General features: G+C 38.3%; 1 protein-coding gene across 1 annotated transcript in view; it reads right to left on the reverse strand.

The window, feature by feature from the left end:
• Positions 1-14614, reverse strand: part of LOC147316116 (protocadherin-15-like) — a 181365-nt gene that overhangs the window by 120626 nt on the left and 46125 nt on the right. The gene's annotated exons all lie outside the window — the stretch shown is intronic.

Raw genomic sequence — 14614 nt, forward strand, 5'->3', positions numbered from 1 at the left:
TGTGAAAACATCCACGATCACCAACGGATTTTGAAGGGCTGGACTGCTGCATGATGGAGAGGAGGACACCGCCACGGCCCTTCAGAGGGTGTTCGACTCTGACACTGACAATGAGGATTTCTTTGGTTTTGAAAGTGACAACGAAGGAGAGAAGAAGAGTGGATGACGAAGCCATCCTGAGCCTGTTTGTATCCGACACTGGAGAAGAGGACTTTGGTGGTTTTAGTGCGCAGGAAGAAGAGAAAGATGGTGGTGAATGACTGACTTTTCTTCTTGTTAAAGCTGTGTCACTGCACCTGAGCCTAAAAGGTAGTCCGAATCTATTTTTCTGGTGTGCTGTAGGCTACTGTTATGTACTACATGTGCAAATATGTACCCATAACTTGTTTTTCAAAATATTAATAAAAGTGATGTCTCCAAACAGCCATCTCTTTCCTGACAATTCCCTTTGTGCATATTCTCTTACATATGATAAGTCAACATTGAAACACCTGCGGCTTTTGGTCAGGTGCGGCTAATGTATGTACAAAACAGGATTTTCCCCTGATTTTAGCTTGTGCGGCTAATATTTAGGTGCGCTTTGTAGTCCGGGAAATACGGTAATTCCTGATTGCAGTAATCAGGCCAAAATACTTGTTCAATCAAATATAATAAATGAATCCATAAACACACACACACACACACACACACACACACACACACACACACACACACACACACTTGTTTGACTGCATCAAGCACTGAAATTTACTGTGTGCCTACATCCCCTGATAACACTGCAGTGTAAAATATGGCTTGTGCACTGGTTACAGAATACACCTCACCTCTGCATGCTGGCTTGTTTGCAAATAATGATCATAGAAAAAAGGTCGGGAAAACTGAATCTTTTGGGCCAGCTGCCAAATATGGCTACTGAATCCCATGCTGCACAGATTTGTCACTCTACTTTTTTGCAGTGATGCATTGCTACTTGTTAAAGACTCTTGGTTTTATTAAAACAAGTATTCCCAGCATCTTACAATTTGTTGGCACCACAATATTTTCTGTTTCCAGAACTTTCTGGGCTGCAAGAGAAGCGTGTTCACTTTCTATTAATTCCACTGTATTGAAATGAGCTGCAATTAAGTGCACTGACAGTTTAGCCCTTAATGAACAAAGCGGGTGAGTTTAGGAGTTAGACAGCTTCTATACTTTCAGTCTTATAACTTTCCTGTTTGATTAAGCTTATAGTTAAGGGTTGGGTCAGGTGATGTTGAATTACCCTTCATTTATGTTGCTGTAGGTTCAGGCTGCTGTCGGACTTCCTGTGATCCAGTGAGCATTTCTTTCCCATGCGCATTTTGCACTGCTGTTGCACTGATATGCTCCATTGCATGGCATTAACTTTTGTTTTCTCTCCCATATTCTGTGTTCTGTTCTCGCCTCTTTATGCTCTTCTACTTTCTTCTTGCTTGCTTGCCATCATCACCAGACCTTTAAGTAACAGGATTTCATTTGACTGTAACATTGAAGGGCTTTAATCAGTAATAATAAAATAAAATAATAAAAAATAACACTTCACTGTGATAAACTGCTAAAATAATTATTTGAACATAATAGTTTTTTTTTCTTTTCCTTTCATACATAAAATCAAACAGTATTACCCTAATGAATGACAGTAACTGACAGTTGCTAAATATTTCAATTAAAATGACATAAGTGTGAGTACAAATATAACTTGTCAATTTGTTTTAATAATCTTATGTCAAGTGCTGCAATTAGATATATAAATGAATAAATAAGCTGACTTTTGACAGCGCTGAGTATGCTACAGTCAGTCTCAACTGTTATAAAATTAGAAAAATACAACTGTTACAACAGCAGCAGCAGATGCCACAATGTAATTAAATTATAGTAATGAACTGACAAATGTGTGCATTCCTAATTAATTTAGAGTCTCACCCATATCTGCCAAATTGTTCAGATGATTTCCCTTGGTGTAATATTGCTATTCATTTTGAAACAAATGGGTCCAGCAAGAATTTTGACAGTACAATTTGCATAAATTCATGAATGTAAATGTTCTTTCTTGGAAATCATGGATATCACGTCCTCCAGAAAAGCTACTAAAGGGCCATTGATTTGATGAACTCACAGTTCAACCTAACAGGGGGTGCATTAGGGCACACAGCATTGGCATTGCAGAACCATGATGCCATATATAATAAGGTTAACAAGATCACATAAATATGCTGGATGATTGTTCCTCATCCATGTGGCTTGTATCCTGAGCTACTTACAATTACTTTCTTACAATGCATAGCAGGGGAGTCAACACTTACATCTGCTCCCTCAAAGCCCTATAAACAGGTCAGAGCCTGTAAACAAGAAACCTGTTGCCAGGAACTGCTGAGCAATGTCCATTTGCTTCCTTGGGTAATCAGGATTGGAATGTGAGACCAAGCTCTTTTCAAAAGAGAGTGGACGGCCTTGATATTTGACTCAGGCCCAATCAATGCTGAAATATCAGACAGCCTGGAATATATCTATGCTGCTATGGCGATCTATCAATGACATAAAGTCCAACATTTGAGTCAAAGGTGGGATGCTTAAGATGACATCCTCGTTGTTAAGAATGGAAAGTTTCATATGACTCTTTATGACTAATACAATACTTAAGATCAAAAGTGAAACACACAATGTTGCAGAGGTTTTAATTGTTTTCATTTTAAAGTTCAAAGTGTGCATTAAACTTATGATGTGAATGTGTGACTCACTTATTTATATATTATCTTAATCAGTTATGCATACTGTAGTGGGCTCAGTTAGTATCTCTACATTTGAAAAGCAGCCTCTCTGAAGCTCAGCGTTCAAGAACCAAGCTTTTTATCTGCAATGACATTCTGATTTACGGCCCGGAGCCGCTTCATTGATCATGAATGGAGGACTGACTTGATGCATTCCTTGAAATATGTCATATTATTGGAACTGCCATCACTTTAAAGCAATTCTATATCTAACTGTACATTGGCATGACATGAGAGATGGGGCAAGTGGATCTCTCAATTTTTTAAGCTTTGGGAAAGATTGATGCATATTCACCAACACAGCCAAAACTGTTATAGGACAGAAAAACAAGTTTTTTGATGCTGACAGCTACGTTTAACCCAGACACTGTTTCCTGTTCTCGTTAAATGACATCCAAACATATTTTTGAAATAACGGTCCTTAAAATTCCCGATTAACGTTCTAAGATAAACACACTAACAAAAGTGCTTCGTTACAACTATGCCCATTTATTCAACAGCTGAAGTGAAACATTTTAAAAAACATTTTCTAAACCTAACAATGTGGTTTGGGTGTCAACAAACAATCACCCTAATACTCTGCAGTTTTATCACAGCTATTGCGAATTTGATTATTGCAAGGCCTTAATAAACAAGCCAATTAAAATGCTTTACAGAAAATAAAAACATTAGCAGTTTTATCCAATAAAACAAGTTTCTACACATTGTATTAGAAATACAAGAACCCTTTAGGCCAACTAAGAAAATGTTTAAAGATAAAATTTGGCTATTAGTCGCATGAAAGAAAACAATACATATGCAATCATTAATACAGCTTTAAGTATTCAGGTATATATAGAAAACATGAGTTTGTTGTGTGCATGTTACCACAGTCATAATGTCTATACAACAATAATTTTAATAATAATGCATATCAACACAAGCCAATAATAATCATCATGTCTTCCAGTCAACCGGTTTCTCTCATCTTTTCTGATTTGCAACAAATAAAATGCAGAAAAGATGAAAAGAAAAGTCGACATCTTGTCGATAACAATGAGCAAGTTAATATTGCAAAACTTTGTCTATTTTTGACTCTACAGTCTCAACAGTTAAGTAGGTGAGACAGCTTTCTTTATTTTGGAGCAAATAACTTCTCAAGAACTCATAAAAACTTGATTTTTACCCTAACCCTAACCCGACTATAGGCACTCAATAATCCATATAATGATATTCTTAGACGCAGTGCTTTCTGTGTGAATTCAATTTTATGGCAAGTTATCCAACATAACAGAAGATGATGAAAGATACAAAAAAGATATACACAATGAAAATATATATATATATATATATTTACTAATAAACAAAAGTGAAAGGTTTGACCTTTTAGAAATGTGGGTTTTGTGGTACTGGCTTCTACAAAATTCAATCCATCCAGTGTTTGTTCAGATTTTTCTGAATCTCAGACTGGCTAAAGCATCGTTGTCATCCCTTGAACAAAAAGTTAGAAATCGATTCTCTTTAGGAATTAGAGCTGGCAGTGGTGTGATTTAGTAGAATAAAACCTAAGAGGTGTTTTTTTGTCAATCTGCCACCACAATGACCCAGCCAGCCTCCAGGTGGCGAAACAAGAGATGTTACTGGATGTGAGGAGTCTGACTAGGGTAGCCAGTTTAAGCGCACTGGATTGAGCAAGTGAGTCAAAGGCTAGCAGAGGGGCCTGGGTTCAAATCTGCCCTCAGGCCATTAAGTGCATGCCTTCTTCCTGGTCTTTCTCTTAGCTACCCTGTCGTCCTTCCATTGTCAAAAAGTAAATAAATCAATAATAAATAAAAGCTAAAAAAAAAAAAAGTCTGAATAATTAGAAAAGGCAAATTGCATAAAATGCTTTATCCAACAAGTAGGATTCTGGTCATCTTATATAAAAAAAAAAAATAAACAGATTAGCCTAAGTGGTCATCTTTCTATTGTTGCACAACACTGCACACTCTGCTTTTCAGATTGTATTGCTTGCTCCAAACATGAAACATGAATGGCCAATCATTTTAATGTCTGTTCAAACTGATGTGAGGATTAAACTAATCCTTGATCTCATTATATGTGTTTGAAAATGAATGACGAATCCTCTATATCTAATCAAAAGATGAATGTGAATTACCAGCTGACAAACACAAATATATCCAATAATACAGGCAGCACATATTTATGCTAAAGAGCATACTTAACTAAGTTTAAGGAGAAACAACCTATGCTAGTTCCCACACATATCTATAATATGTGTGGGATATAATGATATAATTCCACCAAAACCTTTGGATATTACTGTATATACAATGAATAACTAAAACCATGATTCCTTTTTGCTGATAATAAGCAAAACCATTCAAAAGAGTCAAGGCTGCTATTAACAGGGCTGAAGAACAATGCACCCACAGATACTTTCATTTGCTCCAAAAGCTCCCAAATCTTGTATTGCTCCAAGGACAAGCACTATGTTAATGCAGTGTTAAGTCATGAAGACGAAGAATTACAACGATATTTTTATTCTGACAATAACAAATGGTAAAGACAAACCAGTATGTAAACCAGCTCCCAGTTAAATCCTGGAGCCCAAGAGAAAAGCACAAACGGGCTGATGGTGTGCATGGACAATCGGTGCAGAGCCAACAGCAGGGACTAGTGAGTGCAGACTTTACCGATCATAATTTCTCAGGGGTACTGTTCCCATTGTTCCCAAATGACACATTCTGCTGACCCTGACTGTGTGATATTGGGTTTTTTTGTGCTGTATTGAGATGTGACAAAACAACAACAACAAACAAAAACAAAAAAAACATTATCATAACGCAACATCATTGGCCAGTTAGCTAAATATGTTATAGCTAAGACAATTCAAACGAATCAGCCACAAGCTATAAAAACACCCATGAATAAAAGCACACATTACAAATGAACTAGCAGGAGCTGACAGCACCCAGAGAGGAACAGAGAAATACCCAAATACAAGTGCTACACAGTTCAGGTTGGTCAGGAGTCACTGGAACATGGTTGGTTATAGCAGCTGAAGCTTTAGTTGAAACTTAAAACACATGTGTTCCAGTAACTGTTTCAGCAAAATATCATTTATATAATAACGAAATATTCCATGTATGTGGAATCAACCTGACATGTTTTCTGCATTTCCTTTATGCAAATGATGCCATTAACAATGCTGGGTAACATTGTTAACGCTGCAGCTTTAAAAAAAAAAAAAACACACAAAAAAAAACCACTTCTATTCTCCCGTGAGTTCTACATCTAAAAAGATAAAAGTAGGTTGAAAAGCTTATTTATATATGTAAACCGCCTGGACAGAATGTCTAAACAATTTTCACACTTATTTGTTGACCAGGTTTTTCTGTGGCGCTGCTTATGTAGAGGCCAAACTTTTATAGATTTAAGTTTCCAGGCTGCCTGTGTGCACAATACAGTGTGGAAAATAATCATTCTGCTCTATAGTCTCTTCATGTATAGGCTACTACTGTGGGATTCCCTTAGAGAGATGTGAATAATAAAAAAAACCCCACATATTCCATGATGACACTATTAATCTAAGGTGACAATCCCATCATATTCTTGGGAAAACCAGCTGAATAATGTAGTGAGGGATGTATGCTAACATCAGCCAGCCTCGGGACTGATAAAACAGACTTTTTTTTTTCTGCTGCCTTAAAAAAAAATGTAGTGAGAGAAAACAAAATTGTTTGGGTGAGTTAAGTATGGAACGTTTAATTAACATGTTGTGATTTTCCCTGATCGTGCATAAAGTAAACACATTATCTTAGATTAGGCAATTTGACTCAGGGATTATTTGCATCTCAGAGGCTGAGCATTTTTCATTGATATTTAAAACCCCAAAGAATTCAAGTATTTTCATGCAAATAATAACACAGTGCAGCACACAAAAAAATGAATGGCCTGCTTCTATGGTGTAATGAGGATAAGCACAAAGCGATTTACAACAAGAACAGATGTAATTATGCTGACCGTTTATCTCAACAATATACTGTAATTGGTGTCTTTATTTGCACATCAAACACTAAAACATGTACTCCACTTCTGAACAAAAAAATAAAAAATAGAATTATCACACACACTAGTCTAATTAGATGCAAGTAGACAGTGAGGTACAGGCTGTTGCAGGCCACTGTCAATCTGATTAACAAAGACTTTCGGTGCCTGGAAAGCAGAGAGTTTATAATAAATTGAACCAAATTAAAAACAGCTTGTTAGGCACAAAATATACAGAAATATATAAATGTATTACTGAGGTATTCATTGTGTCCTGCATGGAGTGTGTAAGTGAGGCTCACTGAATGCCCTCCCCTCCCCTCCTGTTTTGCTCTCTAATCCACAAGGAACAGGTGTTGTGCACTAATCCGGGCCTTTTAGCTACGCTCTAATTATATGTTGATGACCTAGCAATCATGACAACTGGCCGTGATCATAGAACTGAGACCAATCTTTGTTTGTGTCTGTGTATGTGTACACGTCTAACACAGAACGGGGAACATAGCCTTTATATTGAATCCTTAATCAAACATCTACAGAAAATCATTTTCAAAAATACATAAATGTTCACAGACTATAACGTTACTACAACAAGCTATATGCACTCATTTCACTAATGCCCACATGCATGTGAACAGAAGCCAGCAGGACTCCTTTTGTTTGAGCAACAGATGTACAGATGTACAAAAATAAATTGGCCACTTAGGTGTCTCGGCCTTAGTTTGTCCAGATGTTTCCTCTTCTGTACCACCACCATGTTTGATTGACATGTTTGCTGTGACGTAAGGTTTACATCAGATATAACAGAGCTCAAAAAAATTCCGCTTTTGTCTCTTTAGTCCACAGAATATTTTCACAAAGGTTTTTTTGATCATCAAGATATTTTCTGGCAAATTTGAGATGAGTCCTCGAGACTCCCTTGATGAGTCGTCTTGTACTGTTGCTGTATTTTTCCTAGGAAGTTCACTGTGATTCACTGGACTCCCAAAGCCTGAGAATTGGACTTTCCAGACTGACTGACGTCAATAACTTTGCTTCTCACATGTACTTGAGTTGCTTTAGATCGTGGCATGATATATCCTTTGTTGAAATCTTTTATCTTTTACTGTTTCTCTGCACAGGTAGGTTTGGATAGCTTTGTCATCATTTAAAAACTGCATTTTCTATTTACTCAGTCACCTTTGTGTAATATTAAAATGTATTTGTATAAGACAAATATACAAAAGAGAAGACAGAAATCAGGAGGAAAATGCTTTTTTCTGCACCCTTGAATCTGGTGAATTTCAAAACTAAGAAAAGGTTAAATTCTTATCAGTCTTTTAGGTTTGAACTTCTCTGTTCTGAAATGTACTGCTAAGCCAGATGGTTTGCAGTCTTTAGCTATGTGTTCTACAGTAGGTTCTACTAGACTCAGGTAATATACTGTAAAATCTGTCAATAATCTCTCATCGCTTTGTGCCTGTTTTTCGTAGGTATAGAATGGATTTCACAGCAGTAGTATGGTAGTGCATATATTCCTTTATAATGAAAAAAGGTGGAATAACAAGTATTTGACTACATAAATGAGCCTTTATGCCCAACTAAGTGTGCGTGGAATATAAAATAAAACTGAAGTTGTTAAAGTCAGGAGAAAACTGATTTAATAAAAGCATGCTCTGCACAACAACAATCATAATGCTATTATGAAAAGCACATTATAATCTTATTTGTTTGCTTTTTTCATCGTATTTGTGAATTTAATGACAGCCCCTGCCAAAATATAGCACCATTCTGCATCTGAATAGCAGTAGTTTGATATATCTTCTTGTCACTTAAGTGATGAAACCATAAGTAACTCTTTTTTGTTTTCCATTTATTTCCACGTTGAAATGCAAGCATAACAATTATATTTCCAGAGTACTGATCTCAAAGGCAGCTCCAGCATTGCAGGGACAGTTTCAGTTCAGGGCAATAGTGGAACGCAGGATCTCATCTTTCTCTTGGGATCAATAAGTTTTCAACACACTTGGAGCAAGACTTACAAATTATACCTGTGCTATTTGTACAGGGTGGTACTGAAAGTCCCACACATCAATTTGCTCCCTTCCAGACAGCTACTATTGTTTGAGTCCAGTCACATTCAGGACTAAAAGGTGTTTGAAGATTCGTCTTAGTGAAGCAAAAGAAAGTGTTACATGCCTGGGGGTGTTTCACCAGACACCTACCCCACTGTTGGGCAAACCTTGGACGAATGTTACTGCCTTCCAGGTGCAATTAATTGAATAAAATTACATTTTTTTTCAGCTACAACCAAATGTGGCTCAATTTTAATTGAAAAAACTGATCCCTAATCTGAAGTACACGTTTAATTCCCAGCCAGTGCAAGCATCTTTAGTCACTGTGTCATAAAAAGAAAAAGAAAAGAAATAAGTCGACATAAAGAAAGGGAAAGCCTTGAAACAGACCAACTATGCAACATGTTGATATAAAGGAATGAAGCAACTTGAGAGGATGATTGAACTAATGACAACCCTGGTGGAGACACACAGTCTGAGGGATTGAGTTCACTTTAAGGAGAGAAATTAATGAGTCCTTGGTGGCTGAGAAAAACACACACGTACGCTGGATCTCATTAATTGTTTAAACATAACACATTTAACACTTACTAAAAAATGCCTACAAGCCCTTTGAATACCAGATAACCAGAATACTCCTGGTATTTTACACACGTGGAAACCCTTCACCACTCAGCACTCACTGAAGTAGTCATCACGGATGAGCTGAGAGACCTTTAAAAAGACATTCAGCAATGACACATATTGTGTTTGCCATTTGTTCAGCTCTCTCAAATCTTTTAATTCCATGTCAAGGTTACGCTGTGCTAGTTATCGTGGGTCTTAAAACCCAACACACCAATGAAGCAGCGAGGGGAAGGACTTGACAACAAACCAGAGAAAACAGCTGAAGTGCTCCACAAGTTTTAAGTGACTCACTCATCTTCATACAGACTCTAGTGCTGTATTCACTCAATGTGATGCAAGTTCAGAGACAAGCGTGAAGAAGCGGAGGAAGGAACATTTTATGAATTGTCTTATTAAAATAACATGAACCTCATGAAACTAAAGAAAGTTAGTTATTCAGTTTGCATGGCATTATATATTATATTGTTAACAGTTTGTTAATAAGACGGCCTTGTCATAACAATAAGTGTAAGTCAAGGTATATCTCAGTGGCTACAAATTTAAGCTAGACCTCTCCCCAGGATTTGCAATACACTCACCACAATGCAAGCCCCTTGGCCCTCTGGGTCAGAACATAATATTTTTTTCTTTTAAATATAATTAGAGTAGAAATAAAGAGGTTAAAAAAAGTGTATCTATAACAACAAAAAGTGAAAGAAAACCAGGCAATTTTTTAGACTTAATAACATCTACATGTAGTTGATCAGCTAATATTAGTACTCTTTGTATTGAATAATTACAGTAGGTTAGCTCATTCAGCAACATATACAGACAAAATTAACCATAACTTGGTGTTTTCCCAGCAACATATGGTGTCTATCCCAATATACTAGGAAGTAAACGCCCCAGTCTCTCTCTCTCTCTTAACAGTATGGCAGCACAGAAGTAATAGTGCCAGATGCACCTGTGGAATTTCTCTGTCATTTAGTGTATCCTAACCCTCATCCTGTCAACTGGCTAATTCAGTTTGTTCCCAATTATGTCACCGTTTTAAATTTTGCCTTCATTGGTCCTATGCGGGCGGCACGGTGGTTAGCACTGTTGCCGCACAGCAAGAAGGTCCTGAGTTCAATTCCACCATCAGGCCGGGGTCTTTCTGTGTGGAGTTTGCATGTTCTCCCCGTGTCTGCGTGGGTTCCCTCCGGGTACTCCGGCTTCCTCCCACCGTCCAAAGACATGCAGTTTGTGGGGATAGGTTAATTGGATAATCCAAATTGCCACTAGGTGTGAATGTGCCAGTGAATGTGAGTGTGAATGGTTGTCTGTCCCTGTGTTTTAGCCCTGCGACAGACTGGCGACCTGTCCAGGGTGCACCCCGCCTCTCGCCCTATGACAGCTGGGATTGGCTCCAGCACCCCCCGCGACCCTGAAAAGGATAAATGGTAGTGAATGGATGGATGGTCCTATGCAAAAAATATTTTGGCGTCCCACGGGACGAAAAAAACAAAAATAAAACCAAAAATAAAAGGAAATATATATATGCAATTACTGTTTACCAAAACCTTTTGGGTCAAACATTAAATTATACAGTATCAATGAAAATAAGATAACAGTATCAATGACACTTCATTCATTCATGTTGAAGGGAAAAGCCTCTGTTATCATCTACATGGGCAAATTCCCAGACTGGAACATTAGAGACATCGCTGTTTTTACCTGAAAGAGTGGAGACATTTCCAGATTGTGCCACACATGAAACGGGAACTAGAGTTCCTACACCTCAAGCCCCAATCCAAGCAGCAATAACCCTCCTGGGAGTGAGGAAAACACTATCTGCTGATGTGACTGCCCAATGATCGGGCGGGAAATCTACTCCAAAAAGATGTTACCTTTGGTCCCGAAAACAAAGGTGGGAGGTAGAAACTGTTTGCTTCTCCTGTCACATTACAACATGCCGTGAGCATAGCACGTATAGTGCATATAGTGTGTCTGTAGCTTTTTGTTGCTTTTTGTTGTTTCAGGTAAAGGCAAGTCACATTGTCAGGCACAAGTCAGACTCATTCTTATTGGGTGCCAGTCTCCACCAGGGCTGCCCTTTGTCAAAGATTCTAGTCATAATATTTATGGACAGAATTTTTAGGTGCCGCCTAAAAATGTGACGATGTCAAATTTGAGGATCTCAGAATCTCATCTCTGCTTTTTGCAGCTTGTACTGGGATGGTGTCTGGAATAAGAATTAGCAACTCCAAGGTTGAGGCCATGGTTCTCAGCCAGGTCAGGTCGGGAACAAGTTGCTGCCCCAGGTGAAGGAGTATGTTGGGATGCTGTTCACGAGTGAGGGAAGAATGGAGGTTAAAGACATATTGGAGCAGCGTCTGCTGTAATATGGACACTGTACGCTGTCTGTTGTGGTGAATACACAGCTGGACGTGAAAGTGAAGGTGTCTAGTTACAGGTCTAGCTTTGTACCTACTCTCTCCTATGACCACGAGCTGTGGGCAGTGACCAGAATAATAAGACTGAAGATACAAGCGGCAGAAATAAACTTCCTCCAAAATGTATTGGGCTCTCCTTCAGACAGCGTGAGGAGCATGGTCGTTCAGGAGTTCTGGGCATGTCCTGGAGGAGGCCCCAGGGATGACCCAGCACATGCTGGAGAGATTATATCTCTGCACTGGTTGATTTTGTGCTCATTTTAGCTATCTTAGAATGGGGTGAAATTCAATTCAATGAATTGAAGCACCAAATCACAACAACAGTTGCTTCAAGGCAGTTTATATTGCAAGGTAAAGAACCTGCGATATTACAGACGATTGCTGATTTCATCATAAAAATATGTTTAACTTGAAATTACTGAAAAATTAAGCGATGCCAAAAATCAAACACCAGTAAATAAGCTTTTAAGTAATAGCGTGGAGCATAGTTTATATATATAGGTATAGATTTTCTTTTGACAAAATATGCAAATTAACAATAACTTGCAATAAAAAATAAATAAAAATCTTTACATGACAACCAAATAAGTAACAACTTGAAGTATCTGTGGAGGATTTTTACTTTGATTGTGTTAGTGCCTGTCAGCACTGATCAAAATGCAACTACTTATCACAGTTCAGACTGGATCTACCTTAGCAGCACACTGCATTTCATTTTGCTAGATTGACTTCCCTTTATGAAAGCCCTTCAGTAACACTCATTTATGATTTCCTAAACTACGTAAACTGCTCGATAAACAGGGGGGTTAACGGGATATTCACACGCTTCAGGCAACAGTTGATACAAATCTACAGAGCCAAGTTCAGAGAGAGCATACTTATTTATGGATACTCCGATTCCTCGCTGCTGTTGCAGGAAGCTCTCTCTCTACTCGATTCTTTTCTCTCTCCACATATGCAGCTGCCCCTAAACAATGAGATAGAAATCTCTCCAATCTGATTAAATGCTTTTGGATTAAGCTCATGGGCTGAATAAGCAAAGGAGCCTATAGAAAACAAGCTTTGTCTTCCCAATTGTGATCGACTCATGGAGTGAGTGAGACTTTATGTGTCGCGCCTGGCACCTGTCAGTGGATCTGCAGAAGCAACAGCTCAGATAAATTAAACATGTTATGCTTCATTTGAGCAACTGTGCTGCTATCCGCTCCTGATTTCTCTCCTTTTTCTAAAATAAGAACCTCCAAGAACAAAAAGGAAAGAAAAAAAAAAAAAAAGCAAACCAAAATGAAAAAGGACAAGAAAATGTACTTCTTTCACAACGTCCATACCAAGTACTATCCTCTTAGCTGAGTCAAATATAAATCTTCACAGACAATCAATAAATGAACAACTCCTGATACAGCGCTTTGACAGTTGCAAATGTTATTATGTTTCTGAGCAGCACACCTCCTCCACGGGGAACCGTATACTATTTTGGCTCTTCTGCCTCAGATCAAATTTGTTCTTCTGAGAAGGCAGGGGGAAGAGGATTATATATTTATTTGTTTGTCTATCTTTTCTGACCCTGACCAAACAAAGCCAGACAGAAGAGTGATTATGTTGTTTGCTTTCCCATTCACACACATGAATGAATGTAAAGGCAAATGCTCCGAAGAGATGGGATCTTATTATGTGCCATTTGTATGGTTTCTGTGTGACAGAAGAGAAGAAATGAAACACATTTAGATGGATAATTGCTTTGGTCAATAACGGCAGGTTTCCTGTTTTACATTCCATTATGGTGAGGATGGGCTCTGCCTGTTTCATCACAGAGAGATAAATAAAAGGATGGTGGAGCCAGAAGAGACCCATATCCCAGGTAAATGAGAGCTTTATGAGGAAGATTAGTGCAAATCCCTCACACAGTGCATAGGCACATGTGGGGCGAGAGAGGCTTTCGGATACAGGCTTGGCTACCTCCATCTCACAAATTCCCCCAGCAATCGATCAAAGCCCCAAATCACAGCTGCATACACACACACACACACACACACACACACACACACACACACACACACACACACACACACACACACAGGAAGGAGTAGGTGAGACACTATGACGGCCTGAATTGTTTTTTTATTGCACTGATGAATAGGTGACCTGATCTGACACAGAGACAGTCATTTGTACTCTCGGGATACAAATATTCACATAATGTGCATGCATTTATGAACATATGATTCCTCTCTGTAAGATACACAGGCAACAAAAAACAAACAAAAACAAAAACAGTGCCCAGAGTGCATACAGTGTACTCTGTAAGTGGAGCATCTGTGAAATTGTATTTTGACTGTATAAATAAGCTCTGGATGCCATCTGTACTGAGAGCTGCTCATTAAACTCTGTTAACCTGCAGTACTAATATCTGCAGGGAGAGATGAGTGAGACAAAGACACACCTGCTCCATTTAGGGAAAAGCATTTCTCATTCCCTCAGTGAACATATAGCACCTCCCAAGTAACAGTTATCACATGCAGGCACATATTTACATGTAAAGACATACTCATCATGAGCAAAATCCAGACGGCAAACACTCACAAAAAACAGAGACTGCTATAACGTAGAAACAGTTAACGGAGAGGCCAGAGAGAAGATGAAGGGAGAAAAGAAGGGGAGGAGCTGAACAGTTTCACCTGACCCACTCAAACGCTGCATGTCTGAT

This window comes from Aulonocara sp. 'chitande type north' Nkhata Bay, linkage group LG13 (assembly GCF_057382095.1).
Source record: "Aulonocara sp. 'chitande type north' Nkhata Bay isolate Kocher_YH1m ecotype deep benthic linkage group LG13, A_spYH_male_GT1.1, whole genome shotgun sequence".
NCBI classification, from domain to species: Eukaryota; Metazoa; Chordata; class Actinopteri; order Cichliformes; family Cichlidae; genus Aulonocara; species Aulonocara sp. 'chitande type north' Nkhata Bay.